General features: G+C 42.9%; 1 long non-coding RNA gene across 1 annotated transcript in view; it reads left to right on the top strand.

Moving 5' to 3' along the window:
- The window catches only part of LOC142439093 (uncharacterized), a 53,513-nt gene extending 37,492 nt beyond the window's left edge, over positions 1-16,021 (top strand). Inside the window, exons 3-4 of the long non-coding RNA XR_012782833.1 lie at positions 3,244-3,419; positions 15,896-16,021. This is a non-coding gene — a long non-coding RNA (uncharacterized LOC142439093). The remainder of the gene's footprint in view (positions 1-3,243; positions 3,420-15,895) is intronic.
- Positions 16,022-20,382: the final 4,361 nt, after the last annotated feature.

The following is a 20,382-nucleotide window of genomic DNA, read 5'->3' as shown; positions in this document are numbered from 1 at the left end:
AACCAGTTTCTGTTGGGTTGATTCAAACTCATGGTGCCGCTGTGGATGACAGAGTCGAATGAAGCTCCATAGATAGGGTTATCAATGCCTGATTTTCCAGAAGTCAGTCAACAGGCCTTCCTTCTGAGGAGTTTCTGAGCGGAACTCCCAACCTCTGGGTCAGCAGCAAAGGGCGTTAACTGTTTGTACCACCCAAGGACTCTTTAGCTCTTAGAATCAAAACTCAAATCCACTTAGCCATGCACTCCCAAGGCTCTTTCGTAAAGATGACAGCGTTGGAAACCCTGAGCGGCAGTGCTAGTCTGTCCTGCAGGGTCACTGTGAGTCACATGACATGGCAGCAGGATTGGGAATCATCTTTTTGGTGGTGGTGGGGAGCTGGGGGGTTATGATTCAAAATCAATGTTTTCTTATTAGGAATGATGGTGCTTTCCAGAGCACAGCACAGTTTTCCATTCAATAATTCAAGTGTGCGCATACAGTCTGATTCAGTTCATGCTCTAATCCCCCCGGTGTACCATTGCTTAGCCCACGCCCTCCCTGCGTTCCTGTTTGTACCCTCCTTTCCTAACCCTGAGCTTTGGCCTTGGGTAAATGCTGCCCCTTTGAGATTAAGTGGATGGCTATTCTAACATGGGGGTGAGTTCAGTTCCAGGGCTGAAGGGTAAAGGCTATGGTCTCTGGGATCCCACCTGTCTCTGACCAATGAGCCTAGTTTCTTTAGTGATTTGAGATCTGTTTCACATTATCCTCCCACTCGATCCATGATCTTCTACTGTGATCTCTTTCAGGGCAGTTTGTAGTGGTAGCAAGGCACCATCTCATTCCTCTGGTCTCAGAGTTGGGGAGACTGATATTTGCATGGTCTATCAGTCTACTGGAGTAATTAGTTCCATAAAACTTTTGATTTTCTTCACTTTTTTTTCCAGTGGATGAGGAGAGACTGAAAGTTGCACCTTAGGTGACTGTTTATGAGTTTTTAAGACCCCCGTCGCTAGTCACCAAATTAGGATGTAGAACATTGTTGTTTTGAACTTGGCTATACCAATTGACCTTACTGTCCCCTGAGACTATGGTGTTGATCCCCCAGGCCCAGTGAGTCATTCTTTCAAGGTGTTTGGTAATGTCTAAGAAGTTGTCATAATATTGCCCCACGTGCTTCACCACATCCAGGAATATAGCTGCACTGGAATTAAATATATGCATACATATATTATAGATATAAATATATATATATATATGTAACCTACACATACTTGTAGGTGTACTCACACTTTCCCTCTCCCACCTGTTCAGCCTTCATGTCTATCCAAGCATCTACTCATAGATCACTACTGGGCATTGTGGACATAACAATATTTGCCTCTGTTACCTTTAACTCTTGAAAACACCCGTGTCTTCCCTGCCTCCAAACATTTTCCCTAACTTCCCTCTTAATGTATGTTGGCTTCTAGGTTGCCCAAGTTAACCTCCATCTACCTTCCAGACTGTAACTCTTCTACCCCTTCCATCCCTGGTAACTTGAAAGAATGCAACATATAATATTGATCCTTTTGTGTTTGACTAATTTCTTTATTATTATTATTAATTGGCATTTAATACATATGTCATATCATTCCATATTTCAATCACATCAAGTTGACTAATTTCATTCAGCATATGATCTTCTAGGTTCATCTATGTTATGAGGTGCTTCACAGATTCATCATGATTCTTTAGTGATGTGTAGTATTCATTCAATGTGCCAATATTTGTCCATCCATTCTTCTACTGATGAGCATTTAGATCGTTCCTTCCTTTCTTTTTGTTATCGTGAATACATTTGCAATGAACATGGGTGTGCAATATATCTATTCAAGTGGTGGGTCTTATTTATCAAGCATATGTACCAAGGATTGCCGCTGGGTCATCTTGTATTTCTGATCCCTACTTGTTAAGGAAGTACCATACCACTTTCCACAACGGTGGCACCTGTTTTGTCCCACTAGCAGGGTATGAGTGTTCCATTTATCCATAACTCACCATCATGTGGAGTTTTCCCCCTTGAACTTTGCTATGAATGCAGGAGTGATGAGGGATCTTTTTTTTAATCTTATTGTTGTTCTGATTTGTAATTTTTGAATGGCTAATTTTCATGTGTTTGCTGGCTTCCTAAAGGCCTTCTTTGGTGAAGTGCCTGTTTATGCCTTCTGTCCACTTAAAAATGGAATTGAATTCTTTGACTTTTCTTGTTGGTATAGTGAAGTTTTCCATAAAATGCTAAAGATTAGTAGAGATTCACACTCTCAGAAATCCCATATCGGATCTCTATGAACAGAAATTGACTTGAGGGCTTGCTTGTGGTTGCACTAGGGCTTTGTCGTTGTTGTTTTCCATTTTATCCATCCTTGTACCATGTGAACTGGATGGTGGTGTGGGAGTCCATGTGCTGAGATCCCTCGGGAATGAGGAATTCCCAGTAGGCAGAACTGAAAGACTTTTTTTATCACCAAAAGAGAAAAAAAATGGTTAAAGCTATCAACAAGAAGAAAATGAATGCTTTTAAGACAGGGGTTTCCAGACCAGAGCCTGGCATCAATTTAGTGTCAGCAGGTACAATTTAAGGAGGCTTGGAGGCACTGTCCATGGGCTGTTACCGTTAAGGTTCAAATCCACCAGCCATGCCTCAGGAGAAAGTTGGGGCTGTCTGCTTCGGTAAAGACTTGCAGTCTCAGAAACCCTCTCTAGGGCCAATAAGAATCAGAGAAGACTCCATGCAACGGGTTAAACACAAAAGGAAAAACAAAAACAGACCCCTCACTGCCATCAAGTAGATTCCATCTCACGGCAACCCTATCAGCCAGCGTGGAACTGCTCTTGTGGGTTTCTGAGACTGTACTATTTATAGGAATGGAAAGCCCTCTCTTTCTGCTGTGGAGGAGGCTGATGACTTTGAACTGCTGACCTGTGCCACCAGCGGCTTAAGAGGGTACAATTCGCTATATTGGCAAAGTAAGCAAACATAAACAAAATCCCCGGTCTTACCAAAATTATAAAGAGGGTGGGGTCTCCCTTAGGTGGCGCCCATCTTATTATTTACACCCAAATGCTATGCAGCATCCTAAATAATTATATAGCTCTGTGGGAGTTGCATCATTTCACGTCAACTTGATAAATACGTGTGGGGGTGGAGTTCTAGGCCGTCAATCAGGTCACAGCCTGATGATGCCTCCTTTCTGGGAACTTCCTCTCTTTCCCCTGCAGGTGGGCCACACTCTCTCTGCTTCACCTTCCTGTTGAAGAGCCGCAGGCAGAGAGCTGGAGGAGCCATGGGGAGACCCAGGTCTATGCTGAGATGCTTCCACTGCCATTGGATCCGCAAGACTTTGCACCTACTGGCCTGTGATCTTCCTACATTTGGCATCATTTCATGTGATTGTGTGAGTCTAAAGAAGGATTTATGGACTAGTATTTGACTTATGGGCTAATATCAGATTTATGGGCTTGATCTGGACTGGGCTATGATGTTTTCTTGATATACAATTACTCATTGATATAAAGCACATTTTTAAAATATTAAATGCTTTTTACTGGGGACTCTTACAGTTCTCATCATAATAGGGTCATTGTGTCAAGCACCCTTGTATATATGATGCCATCATCATTTTCAAAGCATTTTCTTTCTACTTGAGCCCTTGATATCAGCTCCTCATTTTCCCCCTCCCTCCTTCATGAACCCTTGATAAATTATAAATTATTCTTTTTCTCCTTGTTCCCTCACCCACCCTCATAGCTCCTTGATAGATTATAAATTGTTATTGTTTTCATATCTCACACAGACTGCTATCTCCCTTCCCCCATGGTTTCTGTTGTTCTTCCCCCTGGAGAGATGTGTGTGGTTAAGTATCGATCATTACGATCGGTTCCCCCTTCCTGTCTTCCTCTCTCCCTCTTCCCCCTAACCTTCTGGTATTGCTATTTCTACTCCTGTTCCTGGATTCTGTGTGTCGTAAGCACCTATATCTTACCTATACCCATGTACAGGCTTCGGTCTAGTCTGAATTGAGAAGCAGCACTGGGGTCATGGTGGGGGTTGAGGAAGCCTCAATTGATGCTTTACTGCACCCCCGTGACTCATCCCTTCCCTGTGGCCCCTCTGTGGGGAGTTTGTTCCATTATCTACAGATGGCCTTTGGATCTCTGCTCCAAACCCCCTCATTCTCAACAATATGTTTTGTTTGTTTGCTATGTATCTTCTGATGCCCATTACCCAGTCCCGATGACGCCTCATGATTGGTGTGCTTTTTCTATGTGGGCTTGTTACTTCTCTGCTGAATGGCGGCTTATATAACTTCAAGCCTTGAAGACCCCAGACATTATATCATTTAATAGCTGGGCACCATCCGCCTTCTTCACCACATTTGCTTATGCACCCGTTTTGTCTTCAGCAATTGTGTCAGGAGGGTGAACATCTCAGACTGCCAATTTGTTAGAACGAAGTGTTCTTGTATTGAGGGAGGGTATGAGCAGAGGCCTGAAGCCCGCCCACTTTCATATAAATATATGTACATAGGCTAATGCCTCTATTTTTGTGAATTAATGTATTTACATATGTACAGCTCTATGTTTATACCTCTATCTACTGCTTTGCTTCCTAGGTCCTTCCTCTGTTTCCTTTTACCTTCCTCCTGCCCCACTGTCACTTTCTCCTTATTCCTGCCTCTTGGTACCTCCTCTTAGCTAAGTTGCTGTTGCTCTGACATGCCCCACCCTCCATCTCTATTTCCTCGTTATTGACTCTAATACCCTAGTTGTTCCCGTCTATGGCGCTGCCTGCTCATCACCCCCTTCCCCGACCACAGGTTTGCCCAGGACTGTTGTTCCCATTGGAAAGCTCATTCTTATACACATATGAGCGCCTCTGAATTCATTTCTCTGGTCAACCCAGACTAACACAGTTCCTACCATTGTCAGATTAAATCTGTTATACATCTCACTTAGAAAGTAACCATATGTTTCCCAGCCTAGGATTTTGCATTGAGGGAAATCACTTTAATCCTTTTCACAATTGAATTTGCAACTATTTCAAAATTAAACTTTCTCTGTACACCGGCACAGACATGATAGCATATATGTTTTCCCTGTCCCCAGTGCCCAGCACATTTGGATCCAATAACCATGTAGTGGATGAGTAAATACACGACTAGAACCAGGACCTGGGGATGTGAGTACTGCAGTGACGGGAGGGGTAGGTGGTGCTTTAAGAGGCTGATAAAGAGACATGAAGTGCTGTTCATCAGCATCCAGAGGTCCACGTGGACAGGGTTCAGCTTACCGTTCCATTGGGGATGCTAGCCTCAGCTCTTGGGTAACTAACCAAGATGCTGTTTTAGGTTTATGTTCATGCAAGTACTTAGACCTCTGCTCCATCCTCCATAGCCTTTGCATCTAGAGAGTTTTACACACGTGGATTCTAAAAGTCCATTCAGTCTTTCCGAAAGAGGGTGAAACTGCCTCTGGGGTGGGGGTGGGGGTCACTGGAACAATGTGGGGGGTGGGGTGCAGGAGGAGGCTGCAGAAGCAGATACCTTTACTTTATCCTCCATTATGGGCTGTACTGCAAGTTTTCATTGCCAGTGAGGCTTTAAGTAATCATTTTTCTGAAAAGGGGGGTGATAGAGAACCTATGGTCTCAGAGCTCAGGAATCAGCACCACTCTCCTGATACCTACCCTCAAACACACTGCCACAGAGTCGATGCTGACTCATAGCAAAACTACAGGACAGGGTGGAACCGCCCTTGTGAGTTTCTGAGACTGTAACTCTTAACGGGAGTAGAAAACCACACGGAGCAGTTGGTGGTTTTGAATTGCTTACCTTTCAGTCAGCAGACCAACATGTAACCACTATGCCACCAGGCAGGCCTCCTTCACTCCCACCCGAATGAGCCCATTGTGGTGTCGTGAAGTTTGTGTCTTGCTCTGTGTTTATCACAGATCAATACCACCACCCATCTGCCCCTGTGTCTTACTGCGTTAGCTTGTGGGTGTCTATGATCCCGAAAGCCATGCCGCTGGTATTTCAAATACCAGCAGCGTTATCCATGATGGACAGGTTTCAGCAGAGCTTCCAGACTAAGATAGATGAGGAAAACGGGCCTTATGTTAGTCTGGGTAGACTAGAGAAACAATTCCATGGACACACATATTTGTATAAGAAAGAGATTTATATACAACAGCAATTAAACATTGAGAAAACTTCCCAGCCCAGTCCAGATCAAGTTCATAAGTCCAATATTAGCCCATATGTCCAATACCAAACTAAAAAGTCCTCTTCAGACTCACAAAACACATGCAATGACACCAAATGTAGAAGATCACAGGACATTGGACAGAAAGTCTTTGGAACCAGTATCAGTGGAAACACCTCAGCGCTGGCAGGGGTCTCTGCATCAGGGTAGGTCCATGTGTCTTGTCAGCTGCTATGTCTCCCAGAGAGTGTCAGAGAGAGAGGTGTCTTCTGCCTCCAAGGAGGAAGTGCTGAATTTCCCAGAATTCTCAGGGGAAGGCCATGCCCACACAGAGGCCTCATTGGCTATGATCTGATTGTCAAGCTAGACTATACCCTACACCCTTACTCCTCAAATTGGCACCAGATTAGGTGACTACCACAGGCCTGGTGATCTACTTATAAAAACAAAACCTTATGGATCTCGACAGAATACTTAGCTGCCACCATAGTGCTGGGTGATGAGCTCCCCAGGTCAGACGGCACTGCCCAACAGCAGCAACGATAGACTGGAACATAACAGTGACCATAAAGAACGAGGCAGAGTTTTGTTCTGGTTTCCAGGAAGTCTTCGCAAGTCAGAGCCAACTCAACAGCAACACAAAACCACTGATAACGGTAAAGGGAGACAGAACCCACTCCATCCCAGGTGACGGACAGCAGACACTGTCCTTGGAATTTGTCACCACCGTCTAGGAAGAAATCTACCAAAATGTCAATGAAGTCTACAGGGCATGCCATCAAAGATCTTGGGACTTTAAAAATCTTGACATCCAACAAAGTAAACGATGCTGACTTTTTTAGAGTGAAAGCCTGTCAATCCCACCAGTCACCAATAGATGGCACATTTTACTCTTGTGCATCTTGTAATTTAAAACAAGAGTTGCAACTGAATTCTTAGAGTAAATTGTTGAGCCCAAACTTTGCCTGTTTTTCAAAACCCATTCAATATATATTTAATAAGTTCCTGGTATATTGTTGTTATTTTTTTAGGCCCTGAGAATTGAGTAGTGATACAGAATATAGCCAACAAAGCTTTAATGAAACAGCTTATTGGCTAACAGGCAATTACCATAAAAGGCAATTAAGTTAATGTTTACAAGTCATTAATGGTAATCGCTTCAGAGAAGCTGGTGCAGAGAAATAGGCTATTAATTGTCCCAGGGAACCAGAAGGCTGAATTTTTGACTGTCCGGAAAATTCCCACTGACTTTGAGGGAAGGCATGAAAGCTCCGAAGGGCCTTCAGGTGATGCACCTGCCTGGGAGGAGACCATATGGGCAGAGGGAACAGAGAATAAACAGGCTAGAGGCAGCACATGCCCAGCATATCCAAGGCTGAGGGAGCAGGAGGAGAAGGGGGCTGGTGTGGAATGAGGGACAGGAGCAAATGGTGACAGAGATGTTACGGACTATTGAATCGGTTCTGACACACCACAACCCTGTGTTCGACAGAACAAAACACTGTGTCCTGCGTCCTCCTCACAATTGTTGTTATCCTTTGCTGCAGCCACTGTGTCAATCCATCTCCCTGAAGGTCTTCCTCTCTTTTGCTACCCCTCTCCTTTAACAAGCCTGTTGTTCTTTTCCAGGGATGGGTCTCTCCTGACAACGTGTCCAAAGTATGAGAGAAATCTTGCCAGTCTCACTTCTGAGGAGCATCCTGACTTTACTTCATCCAAGAAGGGTGACGGTGAAGATGAAATGAGGCCTCTGGGCTAGTGTAGGGACGTTGGCATTAACATGTAAAAGTCAGTGGTAGATATTGGGCCATTTCACCCTAATCACGTCTCAAAACTCAATTCACTGCTCTTGAGTCAATCCTGACTCAGGGGTAGAACTATAGGGCGGGGTAGAACTGGCCCTGTGGCTTTCTGAGACTGCAGCTCCTCATGGGAGCAGAGAGCCCTGTCTTTGTCCCATGGAGCTGCTTTATTTCAGCAGGCCTAAAATAAAGGTACTCTATACATAAACACAGGCTCATTATAACAAAACAATAATATCCAAATCATCAGGCTACATTCAAAGCTTCCCAGATTTATAGGCAAATAAGTGTGGAAATACTATTTACTGACTTTAAAATGTAAATAAATGTACCTGTTATTGAAGTGGTGTCTCACTTCTTTAGGACTCCCTTTGCTAATCAGAGGATTATTTTTACAATTTCACCTGCGAATGCCACCCAGGAAGGTGTAGCTTTCCAGAAGGGCAGCAGGGACCCCCCCACAAGCCCATTCTGCTATTGCTGGTTCAACTCCTTAGCTGCACAGGAGTCCAGGTGTCTTGGCAATAGTTGCTGTGTCACACATGCACCCATGATTTCAGGGTGCACCCAGGACTTCCAGATGTCACCATTTTCCTTGTGGAAGGTTGCACAAACTTCAAAGCAAAAGTTAATTTTATTCCATTAAATCAGTTTAAACTATTGTGATATGTAGGTTTATTGTGGCCACCTGGCCAATAGGAGCATGTGGGATTAAAAAGGTCATAGTTTGATTGGAGGACAAAGAGAAAAATGGCTCAGCAAGCCCCGCCAGTCTCTCTCTTGCTCTCTGGTGATCGGACCAGTGTGCAGCTGCCTTAGCAAGTTCTCTTCCTCAACTTGTGAGCTACACTACCTGTGGGACAGCCAACCTGTGGATCATGTCACTAGAGCTTGACGTTCCTTCAAGACCTGCTTCACCACGCTGCTGGTGTCTTGAGCGTGGGACTGTTGGATTCTGTCATCTGGTTGACTGTTGGTGACCCACCCTGCTGTTTGCTGCCTCTGGTTGGGCTGCTTGCATGCTCTAGGGAAGACTCAGCTGTCTGTTCCCTTGACCTTGGACTGAACAGCCCTCTTAGGTTGAAGGACTTCCAGTATATTAACTGTTTGATGAAAGTGAATTGAACTGAGCCCTCTATACTGCTGTGTGGACTAATTAGTTGTTACTTTCCTTCATGCTGTATCTATCTATCTGTCTATCTATCTATCTATCTATCTATCTATCTATCTATCTATCTATCTATCTATCTATCTATAATCCTAAGTGTCCTGGTTTTGTTTCTCTAGAGAACCCTGTGTAACACAAATATGCAACACCTGTAGGTGATTTGTGTTGTGAAAGCAAACAGTCAAAAAGTTAGAGTATGGCAGGCTCCAGGAATATAGCCACCAGGTAATAAGCATGAAATCTCAGCAACGACCAGAGAGGATCCACTAGGAGGGATAGCCTGTGATGCCTGGAAGGGAGAAGATCAAGTTGAAATCTAAGTAGATGAATATTTATTGAAGTGGGAGAGCAGCAATGTCTGCTAACAGACTCCCCTTCACCACTGCCTGGAGGATGAGCTGCTTCTGGGAGCTCCCTGCTCATCTCTGGCAGAGTCAAAACTTTCTGTCCCTGAAGCAACCCAGCCAGCCAAACCTCTGACCTTGTTGGCCTCTGGGGTCTAGCATGGGCAGCAGACCGTGTGGGCAGTTTGATGCCGACATTCTCAGTACCCGAGCTACAGTTTTTGTCATTTCCCACTTTCTCATTCTTTCTTGCTTTGTTCCCTGGTGGGCTCCCCACTCCACATGCCCCGCCTCTTGCGCTCGGCACACTGTATCCATAAAAACACATTCAAAGAAAGAGGAACACCCAGCCACAGGCAGTTTTATTTTTCACTTTTTAATTTTCTTAAATTTTATATTTTTGTTCTATTATAATACTTTTATTATTTTCTTCAAGTTTTCTCCCACTTTCTCTTCTAGTAAGATGGCAGTGTCCTGGAAGTATGCATCATTCAGGCAAAAACTGACAGCTGCAGTATTGAGCACACCCACAGTGCACCGATCCATCCCCATTCACCTGCACAGCAGCAGAACTGCCGCACCCAGACCCGAATCATTGACCACTTTTGTCTCTCCTTCTCTTCCCTGAAAACCCACCCATCATCTCTTTCTGTTCTCTCATTTTCCTCACAACATATATTTCCAGGAAATCTATTAATTCTCATTCCCCCTCTGAAAATACATTGTCTCATTATTTTTACAAATGTGTTCCCCTATCCAGACAGCCGCTTATTACTAGCATTACTTTTATCTCCTTCTCACTCCAATCCCCTCCCTTTCCTCAGCTACCCACATCTCTCCTCTTTTCTGTATCTCACCACGGTCTGTTTCCAGCTCCAATTAAACCTCTACCACATCACTAAACCGAGACAACTACCTCTACACAGCCCCAAATCTCACACACTACTAATAACTGTACCTTGATGCCAAGGAAACAGCAGTCGACCACAGTAAACTAAAAAACAAACAAACAACTGAGAACCACCCCAACCCAATGGAGCACTCTGAAGAGGCGCCTTGGAAGTACTAGAAGCAGGATCCAGAAGACTGATGCTAAGGTTCTTCCAAGAGAGGTGGGGGACCCTCATGAGAACAACGGGAGAAATTCAAATCTAGAATCCTTAAACTGAAAGGAATCCTAGAAGATAAACAATGAGGTAATAGAACTAAACAACATAGTATCGAGCAATCATTTGTTAAAGAGGAAACAATAAACTGATACACACACACAGCGAGAGGCAGAAGAAAGCCTGAGAATGATGTGAGACACTATCAAGAGAAATAACCAACAACTGATAACTCATTGGGATCCCAAGCAAGAAGAAATAGAAAGCAAATAAAAGCCTAAAAATCATGGGAGAAATTTTAACATCAAAAAGGAAGAGAAAATAACTATTTATGAAGTTGAGACCCTCAAATAGAACAGAACTCCCCGCCCAAATAAAAGGAAAACATCATGACACAGCATAGTTAAACTCACCAGTATCACAGAAAACGAGAGAATCATGAGGGCAGCTAGTGAAAAAAAGAAACATCAGTTACAAAGGAAAACAAATAAACAAGCTCAGACTTCCCAGCAGGAACCATGCAGGCAGGAAGACAAAGGAGTGACATAAGGAACAGTTGAATGATTGTGGTAAAGGATACAAACCAGATGCACACCTTTCCAGATTTTAAACATGTCTTAGGCATATTTCTGGAAATTGTTTCTATTTTCTCTAGGTTTTAAAATTTGTTAGACTACAAATTTTATAATATTGTTAAGATTCTTTTATTTAAATTGGTTCTATGTTAATGTCTACCATCTAATTTGTTAAGGAATTCAATACGCTATGGATTAGGAACTGGGCTGCTCTGTTAGCGTTCTCTAGAGAAACAAAACCAGGACACTTAGGATTTTACACCCCCCCCCAACCATAAAATTATTTTTGTTGCTACTTCATAACTATAATTTTGCTACTGTTATGAATCAGGTGACCCCTGTGAAAGGGTTGTTTGACCCCCAAACGGGTCTCTACCCACAGGTTGAGAACTGCTGCTCTGTGGAATCACACGAGTCAGAAGCAATTCAGTGGCTTGGTGTTGGTTTATCTTATTTGGGTTATTTATATCTTAGTTTTTTCTTTTATCGGTTTTATCAGTGGTTCTTAAATTTTATTGTTCTTATTTTTCCAAGTCTCAACTGCTAGTTCTGTTGATTCTATTTCTTTTCTGTTTGGTATTTCATTTATGATTGCTCTGATTTTTATTATTTCCTTTCATTCATTGACTGTGGATTCATTTTGCTTTGGGTTTTTTATTTCATTGAATTGTAGGGTAATCTACTGATTTTGACCCTTCTTTTTGGATGTGTGTATATTGTTATAAATCCCTGATGAGCACTGCTTTTGCGGTAACCAACATTCTTGAAATATTGTGTTTTCATTCACATTTGGTTCTAAGAATTTAAAATTTTCATTTTTAATTTCTTCTATTATCCCGTAGTTTTAAAGCAAAGTGTTGTTTGGTTTCCTTGTTTTTTGTTGTTGTTGATTTTTGGATAATGATCAGACACAATGCCTTGTGTATTATTCTGATGTGTTTTTTCCCCGCTTATTGAAGCTTGATTGAGGGTCTATGTGGAGCCTATTCTGGAGAAGACTATGCACTGTGTTGCTTTTGGGTGATGTGTCCTTTATAGTCTGATGTCAAGTTGGTTGTGTTTAGTTCTTCTGGGTCTTTGTGGAGTCTATTTCTAGTTGTTTTGTCCATCATAGCAAGTGTTGCTTTCGTATTATTGCAAAACTCTCTTTTTCAATTCTGCTAGGGTTTGTTTGATGTAATTTGGAGTTCTGACATTGGGTGCTTAATTATTTATTAAGGTATTTTCTTTGGTTGATTGGCCCTTTCATCAGTACACAATATTCTTCTTTGTCTCATAATGGATGTTGGTTTGAAGTCTGTTTTATCAAAATGGCCACTCCTGCTCTCTTTTGCTTATGGCTTGCTTAACATATGTTATTTCCCATCCTTTACTTTTTAACCTCTATGTCTAAGGTGTGTCTCTTGATGTTGATTAGTTATTTTTTATCCCCTCCTTTTCTCTTGACTGGTGTACTTTACAGTCGGTGCAGTTATTGACAGATATCAATTTACTCCTGCCATTTTGTTACACTGTGCGTGTGCTGTGATGATAGCGATTCATTTATTACACTTAATGTTCTGGGCTGAGCTATTTTCACTTGTGGGTTTTCTTTTTATATCTTTCCACGTTGTTGCCTTTATGTGTTTGCTGTGTCTTGATTTCCCTCTTTATTTTGGTGGGTAGACTTACTATTTTTCTCCTGACTGTTCTGACATTTTCCTCTATGTTCTGTAAAGCAGTCCATTATATATTAATATCACCTTGCCCTTTTCTCCGTGGTGAAGTTCTATAAATGCAACATTTATTCTCTTTGTTTTTGTTTTGAAGTTGTCCCTGTCTGCAGATTGACAGGCCTGGCTTCTGCTCGCTGTCTTGCAGCTCTATTTCTACTTGTGCACATTCTTTCTCCGGGTTGTGCCAGGGATTACGTTGTCTTCACCAAAATATATCCACCTTGGCTAAGCATGATGATGATGATTTTTTAGCCCTTTTACTGGGGGTTCTTACAGCTCTCATAATATTCCACACATCAGTTGTATCAAGCATATTTGTACATATGTTGCCATCATCATTTCCTAAACAGTTACTGTCTATCTGAGCCCTTGTATCACCTCCTCTTTTTTCCCCTCCATTCCCCTAAGAATGATTCTTAATAATATGAAATTATCTTCCATGTTGTTATCTGACATCATCATCCTATGTATTATCAAACCCAGTGGAAAATAGATAATGTCAATGAGGAAAATCATTATGATTCCCAGGACCTCCTCATTGTCTGAACAAAAGTTTGTCTTAACTAAGATAATCGTGATTTTTAAAGAATGGCAATGTTTACTTTCCTACCCAAGCCCTGAAACTAAACCAACTGCCGTTCAGTCCATCTGAGGCTATAAATCTTATAGGGATCAGACAGCCTCATCTTTCTCCAGAGTGGCTGGTGGGTATGACCCACCAAGCTCGTGATTAGCAATCCAAAGCCCACCCAGCAGTGCCTCCAGGGCTCCTATGGTATGCTTACATTTGATGGATCTTGTTGTTGTTGGAAGAACAGAGAGCCACTGCTGTCAAGTCAATTCTGACTCACCGTGCCTCTACGCACCAGAGTAGAACTGCCTCCTCGGGCTCCCGAGGCGGTGGATGTTCTGAGAAGCAGAGAGCTTCATCTTTCTCCCTGGAGTAACTGGTGGCTTTGGAACATCAGCCTTTTGGTTCGCAGCACAGCGCGTACCCAGACAATGACAGTTGATTTTCACTTAACAGCTACAAATAGTATTGTGAGAACGATAAATATCATAAGAGCAACAGAATTATAGGTCATCTCTGATATATTTTTTAGCTATCCATTGAACTGTTGTAGGTTATCTATTTTATGCTTTGCGTTTTAATAGCTGTATTGGAGGAAGTAAAACGGAATAAGACTTTGACCTCAAGAAACTTATTTTGATATCAATAATTATAGCAGTGGTTCATGGATAAATTAGCAAGGGGCTGCTAGTCTTTTATAATAATAACCGAATATTGTCTTTCTATATTGATAATAGTAAAAAGCATACACAGCACACACATATTCTGGATGGTTGGGATGACCACACTTTAATTGAATTCTATCCAGAGACTGTTGGGCCTGTGCTTACATTTGCATTTTGTTCATTTGGGCTTCAAATTGTGCTCGAGGGAAGGAGAGAAGCCCAGGGGAGCTTAATATGTAAATGATGTGCTTCTTTGAGTGATTGCAAGCCAGCTGCATGAATGCAGGCTTAGAAGTGGTTCCAACAGAGGAGAAAGGGTGAGAGAATGGAGTCATCACATGGCCCGTGGCGGGAGAGTTCAAAGAGGAATGTGTACATTGACAGTTGGTATGGAGAAAAGTCCAGTTGGTCAAGAGTAAAAGCCCTGGGGTCTTTGTGCCTTAATGCTTGATACCTGATCCCTTCAACAGCTTGGGGACACACAGGCTGGTGTGTTTCTTCCATGTGGGCTTTGCTGCTTCTGAGCTAGATGGTCACTTGTTTACCTTCAAGCCTTTGAGACCCCAGACGCTATATATTTTGATAGCTGGGTACCATCAGCTTTCTTTACTACCAGCTTTCTTCATAGCATTGTAAATGTGGGTGAATGTAGAGTGGAGACTCAATGCCCATCAGTAGCCAACCGGACACCCCCTTACTGAAGAGTGGTGGGGAGGAGATGAGCCAGTCAGGGTGCAGGGTAGCAACGGTGAAACATATAACTTTCCTCTAGTTCTTAAATGCTTCATCCCCCCTCCCCACTATCATGATCCCAATTCTACCTTAAAAATCTGGCTAGACCAGAAGATGTACATTGGTACAGACAGCAACTGGAAACACAGGGAATCCAGGACAAATGACTCCTTCAGGACCAATGGTGAGAGTGGCGATGCCTGGAGGGTGGAGGGAATGTGGGGTAGAAAGAGGGAACTGATTACAAGAATCTACATATAGCCTCCTCCTTGGGGGGGTGGACAGCAGAGAAAAGGACGGGGGGCGGAGAGACATCGGACAGTGTAACATATGACAAAATAATAATAATTTATGAATGATGAAGGGTTCATGAGGTAGAGGGCAGTGGGGAGGGAGGGGGAAAATGAGCAGCCGATATTAAGAGCTCAAGTAGAAGGCAAATGTTTTGAGAATGCTGATGGCAACAAATGTACATATCTGCTTGACACAATGGATGGATGAATTGTGATAAGAATTATATGAGCCGCCAATAAAATGATTAAAAAAAAACAGCCTTGGGGTCAGATTCCCTGGGCTCAACCTTGGCTGTGCCTCCTCTTAGATAAGTTTTCTTGGGAAATTTATTTAACCTCTCTGGACTCATTGTCTTTCCCAGTAATATAACAATAATAGAATTGACTTCTGGTGTTGCATGGTTAAATTAACTAAGTTGCCTTAGTTATCTAGACCTACCAAAACAGAAATAGCACAAGTGGGGGACCAAATCAAGCAGACATTTATATTCTTAAAGTTTCAGAGGCCAGAAATCTGAATTCCAGGCACTGGCTCCAGGGGGAAGGCCTTCTTTCTTCATAGGGTGTGGAAGTCCGAGTCGCTTTCAGCTTCTGAGTCTCGGTTCTTTAAAGATCTGATGTGGTTAGGATAGGATCTGTCTTCCCCACATCTGTACTACCTTGCTTCTGTGTAATCTGCTCTTTTTATATTTCAAGGAGCCCTGGGGATGTAGCGGCTTATGTGTAGTGATGCTAACCACAAGGATGGAAAGTCTAACCCACCAGTCACCCCTCTGAAGATGAGACTTTCTATTCCTGGAAAGAGTGACAGTCGTGAAAAGGCACAGGGTAATTCTACTCTGTCCTCTAGGGTCACCATGAGGTTTTTGTTGGTGTTGATTTTAATAGTCCAAAAGAAATGGATTTAAAACATGACCTACACTAGCATTGCCTCATTAGCATAACAAAAGGACAAGCCAATCTGCACTGGGAGACGTAAGGCCAGAGTGCTCATTACAGGCAAGGATGGCAAGACTTCATGTTACATACTTTAGACATATGGTCAAGGGAGACCAGTCCCTGGAGAAGATATCATGCTCGGTAAAGTGGAAGGGAGGCAAAACAGAGGAAGGTCCTCAATGAGATAGATTGACACAGGGGGCGCATCAATGGACAATTGGGAGGATGGTACAGGACTGGGCAGTGGTTGATTCTGTTGGGGATTGAGTTGCTATAGGTCGGAGCTGACTTGACGGCACCTGTGGTAGTTAAATAATTTCATGTCTACTTGAAGATAGATAAAAGTGTAGGGATGGTCTTCAACCTGTCAGTCAGGTCACAGCCTGATGGTGCCTCCTGTGGGCGTGGCCTTCTCATAAGGAGCATCCTGGGAACCTCCCACTCTCTCTCTCTGCCTTCCCCTCCTGCTGCCAGGGCCCGGATGCTTCCACTGCCATTAGATTCACAACTCTTCACCTGTGACTACATGAGTCTAAAGAGGGACTTATGGACTAGTATCAGACTTATGGACTTGAGTTGGACTGGGCTGTTTTCCTGATATATAGAGCTTCTCAATATAAAGCTCTCTCTTACGCATATATGAGTGTCACAGAATTGTTTTTCTAGTCAATCTGGCTCAACACAGCAACTAACAACAAAGATTTACAGCCTCAGAAACTCACTAGGGAAATTGTACTCAGCCCTGTAGGGTCGCTATGGGTTGGAATTGACTCCACTGCAGTGAACTTGGTCTGATTTGGGGACCCTGTGGTTAGCAGCTCAATAGCTGTCTCACAACTCCATCAGGGCTCCTTAACCACAGGTAGAGGGGTTAGGATTTGCAACATGTGGTTTTTGGGGAACACACTTTAATCATCATTTAAAGTGCTTTGGCCTAATACTGAACATTAGCAAAAATATGAGTTATCACTATAATTATTTCTGGAAGTAGAAATTTAATTTAACAAAGACTATCATGACCAGGCATGTGAAATCAATATGGTGAAATTGTGTAAGCATACCTACTTTAGGGAGAGGACCTCAACTGTCGTAATTCCAGCCATGCTCAGAGCTAGCCTTCCTCCAGATTTTAACAGAAAAGTCAGACTTTGCATTGTGGGAGGAGTTGACCTCATAGGACTGAATCTGCACTCTGGGCATTCTAGGATCTATGCAGGTGAGTGGTCTGAAGACAGACAGGTAAATCAAAGATGACCTGAGGCCACCAGGTCATATTCATTTGAATGTCAAAGAAATATTGGAAAATTGAGCATGCAAGTTATGCATCCTTCACATTTTCTGGGGATAAGCTCTCTGCTTCTAAAGGGGAGTTGTCCAGGAGACTTCACTGGGACACTGCAGCAGCAGAGTGATAGCACCTGAGACTAGTGCCATCCTCCTGGTGAAGCATGGGTGCTGGTCCACGTGATCCAAGCTCAGGTTGCTTGTGTCAGTATGTTAGGCTGAGTTGACTAGGAAAAAAAATCAGTGACAGTCATAGATGTATAAGAAAAAGGTTTATATGAAGAAGTAACCATGCATCAATAAACCATCCCAGCACAGTCTAATTCAAGTCTGTAAGTCTGATACTAGTCCATAAGTCCCTCTTCAGACTCACATAGCTGTTAGCAATGAATCTTTCTTCCCTTCTGCCTTCTCCCCTCCTCCCCCAGCCCCCTCACTCTCTCTCTCCCTCTAGGGCAGTTTAACCAGTTTAATTATTGGAAGCAGGAAGAAAGGTGAGGTCACACTCTTCAGAGGGTAGTTCTAGATCAGACCCAAAGCTCTTGGGTTCTGGTCTTGAGTGACCCTTTGCCGCCAGTCACTCAATGGCTGCAGCCACGGGCTTTTGCAGAAATCCTTATGTAGATTCTACTCAATTTCTCCTTTTGAAAGCATCTTGCTAAGAAAGCCTACTATGTCCATCTGGCACTCACACATGCACCATGCATGCTTCTCTGGCTCCATACGCAGAGGAAGAGTCCCTTTATTAATGAGTAGTCCAAATCAAATTTCTCAGAAGTATGCTGAAACATTAAAAACCATGCCTCACCCCACCCCATCCCCACCCCCACCCTAAGGATTATTTTACTGGCTCTCATTTTTAGATAGGTTAGATAGGTTGAAAGTGTAGGTTAATGAAAAAGCCATTCTGATAGAGACCCTGATGCCAATGGGAAAATGGGCTCACGTCTTTGAGAATGGGCCTAGTTGTGTTTATAGGACAGGCTTGGAATAGAGCCAACCACACTGGACCAAGAATGAGCAAAGTTGTCACTTCAGGTTACATCCATCACTGTTGTAGATGAAGCCTTGAGTTACCAAACCTTTGATGAGGTTGACTCTTCCCTCCAGTCTATAGACCTGGCAGGATTCTGGGAAAGGCTAACTGGCTGCCATCTGGTGGTAACTCAATACCACTACTGTTTCTGCTGGTTAATAAGCCCAGAGGATAAAACAGATAGCTGTGGTAAAATGGGGTTCACCTCTAGGCACCCTCAAAGCTAAATCCAAATGCGCACAATTGTATTTAGTCCTTGCCATTTCATTTTGCTTGAAATGAATGGAAGGACCTGCCTATGCATTCTTTCTGTCTGTGTCTTTGGGTTTTGAGGGAAATGGAATATAGGAACCTTGAGTTACTTTGTGTTTATTTTAAGTAATGGGGCTTGAAGATGATTCAGCCTTTTAAATAATGGGTTGGACGAAAGCTGCAAAAGTGAGATTGAATAGATGCACCGTGTTAAAGCATTACTCTGACAATGGCTTGGGTTTCCATCGAGGGCTTCAGGCCTTCAGGGGACCTGTTGAATGTTGTGCACCATGGTTTTGTGTCATGCTACATTCTCCTCAAGATAAATGCTGCTTAGAAGGTTATATGTGCATCTGGGGAAGACTTGAGAAAAACTGATAAATTAGAAGAATAACAAGAGTATCATAGAATTTAACTTTAATGATAAACAATACTCTTCTCATGGCCTTCTTGGAGCATACTTTCTCCAGGGAAGTCAACCCTCAAATAAGCTGAAAGCATCAGCATCACCACCCTGCCATATCCAAAATCTCATTGCCATCAAGTGGATGCCGACTCACGGCAACCTTATTAGACAGAGTAGAACTGACTCACAGGTTTGCCATGGCTATCAGCTTTATGGACTGCCATGTCTTTCTCCCACAGAGTGGCTGGTGGATTTGAACTACCAATCCTTTGACTAGCAAGCAAGTACTTAACCACTATGTCACCAGGTCTCTGCACGGAACCAATCCAAACCAAAACAACAACAGAAAAGAAAGCTACTGCCATCAAGTCAATTCCAACTCTTAACAACCCTATAGGGCAGGGTAGAACTCTCCTGTGGGTTTCTGAAACTGTAAATCTCTCTCTCTTGTGTTGCTTAGTTTTAATAAATCATTTTACTGGGGGTTCTTACAGCTCATAACAATCCATACATTGATTAATCAAGCACATCTGTACATATGTTGCCACCATCATTTTCAAAACATTTTCTTTCTACTTAGGCCCTTGGTATCAGCTCTTCTATTTCACCTCTCTCCCCACCACCACCCTTGTGAACCCTTGATGAATGATAAATTATTATTATTTTCATATCTTACACCATCTACTGTTTCCTTTCACTGTTTCTGTTGGTCATCCCCCTGGGGTTAGGGGTTGTACATTGATCATTGTTCCCCCTTTCTTCCCCTTCTCCCCCACCATACCTCTACCCTCATGGTATTGCTACTCCCATTACTGTTCCTGGGGGGTTTATCTCTCCTGGATTCTGTGTGGAGAGCACATATCTGTACCAGTGTACATGCTCCACTCTGGCCAGGTTTACACAAATATTCTTAATATGACTGAACAATTAAATTGTATGATATGTGAAGTATATGCCAATAAAATGATTTTTTTAAGAAAAAGATATATATCAGAGATACTCTGCAGAAATCAGCACAGGAGAGCAACTGAGAGGGAAGTTCCATGCTGCCAGACCACAGGAGAAGCACCATAAAGATAAGTAGCACAGATCCACTAGGCTTTGAGGAGCTGTGGGCTTTTGGCTTACCACTATGGAGGCAAGCTAAAGTTTAACCTTAGGCCCCACAACAGTCTTGGCCAGAGCTGGGCTTCTTTGGCCAGCCCAAGTCCTTTACTTCAACACAGCCACAGCTTGCCACAGCCTCTTGGCAGGATTTAAACCCCT

This window comes from Tenrec ecaudatus, chromosome 2 (assembly GCF_050624435.1).
Source record: "Tenrec ecaudatus isolate mTenEca1 chromosome 2, mTenEca1.hap1, whole genome shotgun sequence".
NCBI classification, from domain to species: domain Eukaryota; kingdom Metazoa; phylum Chordata; class Mammalia; order Afrosoricida; family Tenrecidae; genus Tenrec; species Tenrec ecaudatus.
Note: the sequence above shows the minus strand (reverse complement) of the source record. Positions and strands in the feature narration are given on the sequence as shown.